Source organism: Carya illinoinensis, chromosome 11, assembly GCF_018687715.1.
Source record: "Carya illinoinensis cultivar Pawnee chromosome 11, C.illinoinensisPawnee_v1, whole genome shotgun sequence".
In the NCBI taxonomy this organism is placed as follows: domain Eukaryota; kingdom Viridiplantae; phylum Streptophyta; class Magnoliopsida; order Fagales; family Juglandaceae; genus Carya; species Carya illinoinensis.
Genome location: NC_056762.1, coordinates 27,331,864 through 27,339,363, shown reverse-complemented (window position 1 = coordinate 27,339,363; position 7,500 = coordinate 27,331,864).

Genomic DNA, 7,500 nt, shown 5'->3' with positions numbered 1-7,500 from the left:
TGATCTTACTTATCATCAACGTAAGAAATTTTTGCATGATGTGAATTATTATCTGTTGGATGAGCCTTTGTTGTTCAAAAGATGTCCTGATCAAATCATTAGAAGATGTGTGCCAGAAGAAGAGATGCAAGACATCCTCCATCATTGCCATTCATCATCATATGGAGGACACTTTGGAGCCACCCGTACAGCAGCTAAGGTACTTCAAAGTGGGTTCTTCTGGCCTTCTATTTTTCGTGATAGTTACACTTTGGTGAAAACTTGTGACCGGTGCCAACGTATGGGAAATATTTCAAAGCGTCATGAGTTACCATTGAAAGGTATCTTAGAAGTTGAGTTGTTTGATGTTTGGGGAATAGATTTTATGGGGCCTTTTCCTCCTTCTTTTGGTTTTGCTTATATCTTATTAGCAGTTGACTATGTGTCAAAATGGGTGGAAGCAATTGCTACAACAACAAATGATGCAAAGGTAGTGCTCAAATTTATGCACAAGAACATATTTACAAGATTTGGCACTCTACGAGCTATTATTAGTGATGAAGGGACTCACTTTTGCAACAAGTTGTTTGAGAATCTTCTTTCTAAATATGGTGTGAAGCACAAGATAGCACTTGCTTACCATCCTCAAACTAATGGTCAAGCTGAAATTTCAAATAGAGAGATCAAGAACATCCTTGAGAAGACGGTCAAAATCAATAGAAAGGATTGGGCGAAGAAGCTTGATGATGCTTTGTGGGCATACCGTACAGCCTTTAAAACACCTATCGGGATGTCTCCATACCGATTAGTGTTTGGAAAGGCATGTCATCTTCCTGTAGAGTTGGAGCATAAAGCTTATTGGGATGTAAAAAAGTTTAATTTTGATTTGAAGGCAGCAGGTGAAAAGCGACTTCTTCAATTGAATGAGATGGAAGAGTTCCGGAATGATGCATATGAGAATGCAAAGATCTATTAAGAAAGGACGAAGAAGTGGCATGACAAACAGATTCTCAGGCGACAGTTTGCTCCAGGACAACAAGTTTTACTCTTCAATTCATGACTCAAACTCTTTCCAGGAAAGTTGAAATCAAGATGGACGGGTCCTTATACAATTCATGAAGTTTTCTCTTTTGGAGCAGTAGATTTGAAGGACAAGGCAGGGAATATTTTCAGAGTTAATGGTCAAAGATTGAAGCACTACTATGGAGAGCAAATGGAAAGGAACTATGCATTTATTCCTCTTGGAGATCCTAATTGATGATCATTGAAAAGTCTGGCTGTAGACTTTAAAACAAGCGCTTATGGGAGGCAACCCATAGATCTATCTTTCTTTCTTTCATTTATTTTATTATCTTTATTTATTTAAGTTTTAATAAATTGGTTTTTGATGCAGGTTTATTTAGCAAGAATAAAGAGCTGAAAAATTCTAATCTACGGAAGATTCATGATGCAACCAGGGAAGTTCCTTTTATTTCTTCAATCATTTTTACTTTTGCATTACAATGAGGACATTGTTTAGTTTAAGTTTGGGGGTGTAAACTCTTATAATCATTTGATCCTCTTGTTTTCTAAGTATTGGGTTGTTGATGGGTTGTTTGATTCTCTTACCAAGCATGCATTGGAGTAAGATTGAATTCTCTATGACTCTGAAATTTGTGATTGAAGATGGTTTTGAGAAAAATTTTCAAAAATTTCTTTTATGTCAAGTGAAGTTTTGTGGATACTTTGGTTTAAATCTTTGACCTTGAACACAATTGAGCACATAGTCGTTTTTCTCTTATTCCATTTTGCTTATGAAGAGAAGAAGTTGAATTAATTGAAAGAGGGAGGTTCGATTTTGCTTTGCTCTAGAATCCGTTGATGGGTCCTTGAGGCGAAATCCTAGTTAAGACCAAATATCAGAGAAATGATCTAGGCATTTCTTTGGCATAACCAAAAAGCTTTCCCAGCCGTCCTAAATGTCATGCCATCATTACATGGTGTGTTTCCGTAGTCAACCCCCTTGAGCCTTCATGAGCCTTTATTGATTCTTTGAACTACATAAACCATGCCCACTCTAAGCCTGAAAAACAATGAATCTACCGTTGATAGTTTGAGAAAATACTTTGGTGGAGAGTTACATTTAAAAGAGAAAATTGGTTTCATGATGAACCGTATTATGTTGCTCTGTTTGATCAAAGAAAAAGAAGAAGAAGAAAGGAAGTGACTGAAAAAAAATAAAAAATAAAAAAATAAAAGAAAAAGAAGTCACCAAGCGGAATGTGAATTACCTCAGATTTTGTTAAGGGAAGTGTTGGTATTACATCAGTGATTACAGCAATAATAATGCCACAAGTATGAGCATATTGCCAAGAAAGAGTTATGATTTGAATCATGTGAGTTTCTCTTTTAATGTTCTTTTCACTAAGTATTTTTCCAGTTTGATTTAATTTCCCATATCCAGTTCTTTCTTAACCCTCACCCTGTGGCCTATCATTACAACCTTAATAAAGACCTTTTGATCTTTGATTTTGGTGTTGACTACATTAGTGGAGAGGATTTCTAAAAATTGGACTTATGGGGTTAAGTTTTAAGAGAATTCTTTTGATTTTGGTTGTTCTACTTTTATCTGAGTTTGCAGGTGGTTTGAGGTTAAATTGACTATATCACACACACACTCAAGGTCTTAGTTTTAGGTTGAAGTAAACGCCTAACTCTTGCTTGACAAATTGCAAAATTTTTGATTGATTTTCCTGCCATCCTTGATGTTAAAAGAGTAAGATACTAGAGATGAAATCTAAATTCATAAAAGCTTGGTGAGTGATGATACTTCTCTTTCGGGTCGAGTCGATATTGCCTAAACTATCATTTATTTTTCTTTTTGTTTGAGGACAAACAAAGTTGTAAGTTTGGGGGTATTTGATGACTTGCAAAAATTTCATATTGCAGATTTTACAAGTTCGCTCGAGCGGAGGCTTTTGGCCGCTCGAGCGAATTCAGGCAGATTCAAACGCTCGACTGCCGCTCGACAGGGAGCTCGAGCGGGTTGTTGAAAAACGAAGATCGCTCGAGCGGAGACATTGGCCGCTAGAGCGAAATCAGGCAGAGTCGAACGCTCGATGTGCGCTCGAGCGAAATCAGACAGAGTCGGACGCTCGACGCGCGCTCGACACCCCGCTCGAGCGAACATCGTATTTTGACAGATTTTAGGTTTTCCGCCGTGAGACCATATAAAAGCAATTTTTCACTCTAGGGCCGCGAGTTTTTTTTACTGGAGAACACTTCTTGGGAGAGAAAAACACAGCTAGAAGGATTCAATTCATTTGTTTTGGAGACGGAATTCCAATTATTGCACGTACGTTGGAATCATACACGAGCACGGACGAGAGAGAAGCGTTGAATCGTTCCCTTGAGCTTTTGACGACGAGTTGAGGCTGCAAGGAGGATTTTTCAGTGTTTATTTTCTTCTTCCCATCTTCTCAGAACAATTATGGTGAATTCGTTTATGTTGAATTCCATTTCTAGCATGAGCTAAATTTTCTTCATTCTAGGAAAACGATGTAACCTATTTCCGAACTATGCTTGATTGTCTATGCTAATTTAATGCAATTCTCTCTTTGTTTATCTGATTTATTCTGAATTTATTGCTTCTAATTAACTGGCCATTGATTAGATGATAAGTAATCTTGTGATTTGCTATCGAAAGAGGGAATCATAGGGTAGATCTTGGATATTTCACCATAGGTAAGTATAGAGATCGAAAGACTTGTATGAACCTATGTAGTCATTAAATATTTGATCTTATTGCGTTCTTGGTTATTGAATTTGCATATTCTTGTGTGAATTGCTAACCAAGAGTCAATTCCAATTGACTATCGAAAGAGGCTTTTGGATGAATTAGAGATTTGCTAATAGACAAAAGAGGTTTAAGTTAAATTAGCTGGATGAGAAAAGCATAGTGAAGAATTAGGTGAAATCGATTTCCTAGAAGTTTTCTTCCCCATTGAATTTGATCTTTGAACGTCAGTTTTATTTTCTTTGCTTCTTTCTCTTTGAGTTGATCTAGTTTTATTTGCAACTACAAAAACCTTAGCGATTCCTCTAGATAAAACTGAGATTAGTATAATTTTGGTATTTGGCAAGAGTAAGGTACCAATCCCTGAGGACGATACTCTTCTTATTACTTTACTATAAAACTACGGTACTGTGCACTTGCAGTTTTGCACCGGTCACTTACATAATTAATTGCAGTGGCAGGATCCATCCACTCACTATGCTCATTAGTGTGAGCAGCAGCATAAACATTAACGAGGAAAAAGTTTTCAGGATCATCACGTTTCTAACAAAACGACATTAGCAAATTTAAAAAGATTGTGTTAGTACTTATATAAAAGAATAACAGGAAAATAAATGAATTATATAGTTTATTAATTACCATTTTTTCAGCAAGACGATGGAATGATCTTGAACCAACACGATGGTGAATAATCAGAGCAGATCTATTATGTGCATTTGTAGAACTTAAGTGCTACAAATGCACATTAAGAATGTTAATTGTAATATATATACATATAAGATAAACAACAAATATTAATGTAAATAATTAATGGAAATAAATCTAGAATACCTGATATCCTGGAGATGCAAAAAGATCACAACATTTTATCCAGTCGTCTAACTTCATCTGCTGGAAAGGTGACTGTGCAGCAGCCTCTTCAAACGACTCAAACTTCTTGAAGTGGTCGTGACATCGTCCCTTGTGACGTCGGAATAGTGTAGCCATTAACTCATTTACAGTTCTCAAATCCTCGCTACGACCAAAGTCGAGGTCAAATTCATCCTAATTTTAAATTAATTAGGTAAAAAAATATGATATACTAATTTAGGAGAAAGAAATGAACTGTCAAAGTAAACTCACCAGCACACGACTCCGAATGTGTTCCTTAATCTAATTCGGCACATCTCGCCAGGAGCGCACATAAAATGGAGCATAAGCTCGGACTACTGTACCAATATAGGAGGAAAGCGCTACTGCACTATCATCTACTCCTCCAGTGGAATTATTAGGAATTGTGACTTTCAGTTTGTCATGCCTTCGATTTTTCTCAAGTGAGATGTCGCGTGTATAGCCACGATCGTGACAAGCGAATGCATCAACTAATATAGATAATGTGTATAATTTTTAGTTTAATATAGTTTTTGAGACAAAAATATTAAATATATAAACAATTTTCAACGACATTTCCTTACTAGTAAGTGTCGACTGGGCATCGTTTTCTGTAGTGTTAACTTCATCTTCAGGAACGGACTCTTCAGGTGGGGATTCCTCAATGGGTTCGGGACTTAGACTTGGTGGAGGAGGCACATTTCTTCTTTGTCTTTTTGGCGGCATACTTGAAATTAATTATATATACCAAAAACATTTAATTAGATGAAATTAATTATTATTATTATAAAAATCTATACTCATATATGAATAAAGTTTTTAGTACTTTTAGTCTTCATCTTCGGATGTATTTTCCATGCTTGTTTCAGAATCTCTCTCTATAACATCTTCATCATCATCATCAACCTCTTCTTCGTCCTCCTTATCCACTTCCCCTCCGGATTCTTCTTCGTCTTCTTCTTCTGACTCTTCTACTTCTTTCTAAATTTCTTGAATTGAATGATCATTTAATACAGACGGATCGAGATGGATGAATGGGACGTCATCTCTACATAAGGGGAGCAACTCGAGTGCATCAAGGTCAACAAATAGGTTAATACCCCCTCCTCCATCTTCCTGGTAGGCCTCTACATTCGGAGTGTCATCTTCATCTCCACTAGTATCGTAATCTGCATTCATTCCTACTTCATATATATTTTGAGGGACAAATTTTTGTACGACTCTCCAAGTTATCTCTCCACTATCTTCATCAGCATTTTTCATTGGATCAATCAAGTAATAGATTTGAGTAGCTTGACAAGCCAATACAAATGGATCATCTTCGTACCATTTATATGCAGTATTTACACTCGTAAAATGATTATCCCTATATATCGAAACCCGACCACCGCCTAGATCCCACCAATCACATTTAAAGATATATGTTATAGACCCACCAAGATATTTTAATCTGATAATATCACGAATGACACCATAATAATCAATATCATATGTTCCATGACTACCCTCGACCAACACACCACAGTTTTGAGTCTTTCTATTACGTTCACGGTCCAGAGTATGGAATCTATAACCTCGAACCATGCATGCAGTGTATCAAAGTGCTCTATTTGAAGGACCACGGGCCAATGCATACAATTCAAAAGAGACAGATTTGGGATCACGAGCACGTTGTTCCAAAATTTAACAATTCAAATAATGTTATTAATTAAATATTATTTAGAGTTACAACTTTTATAATCTAACATATCAAGTAGAGTTTAGTTCATACACGTTCAAACCATCCAGAAAATTCTTCCTCGTGTCTTACCACTATATTCTCTACGCCTTCCGTCTTAAATTTGTCCATGTGCTCACTATATATATATATGCAAAATAATATCATTTTATATCACAAAAGTTATATTTAACCTCATTGAATCTAGAAATATTTAAACATTTTACAACGACATACCTGAGATAGTCTTCAATCTCCCGATAATTATTTAGCACATACCACTGAACTTTACCCAACTCTGTATCAAGTAAATCGTAACCCATTTGTGCACCCAAGGGTAGTACATTCTGAGAAAACACTGATAGCTCACGAGGAGGCGGAGCAGTAAGATCAGCATTTCGCTCTTGACGATTAAATCATGTCTCAACACCACGAAGATATAAAGAGCAAAATTTTAACCATTCATCATGTATATAGGCCTCTGCTATTGAACCCTCAGCTTTGGCTTTATTCCCAACAGTGCGCTTCAGTCGACCCAAATATCTTTCAACTGGATACATCCAACGAAACTGCACCGGTCCACCCAACATTATCTCCCGGGGTAAATGTATTGCTAAATACACCATGACATCAAAAAATGATGGTGGAAAGATCTGCTCAAATTTACATAATATAATAGCAATGTCTTCTTCCAGTTTCTGTAGCAAATCTGGCTTTACTACCCGAGCACACAAATCCTTAAAAAACATATATAGTTCAGTTATGGCAACACATACGGCAGATGTTAGCTTTCAACGAATTCCCACCGGTAATAACTTCTGCAAAAATACATGGCAGTCATGACTTTTCAATCCACTAATTTTCCAGTCATCAGGGCTTATCCATCTACTGATATTTGAAGCATAACCATCTGGCAGCTTCACACCTTGCAACCACTTGCAAAAGTCCATCCTCTCCTCCTTTGTCATCGTAAAACATGCATGCGGCATGACCACCCTATCACCTTCCACCCGTAAATGTAGATTATGTTTAATTCCCATTCTCTCAAGATCTTTCCTCGTCTTAATCGTATCTTCCATCTTCTTACTAATACTCATCAATGTACCCAATATATTATCACAAATATTCTTCTCTATGTGTATTACATCCAAACTATGTC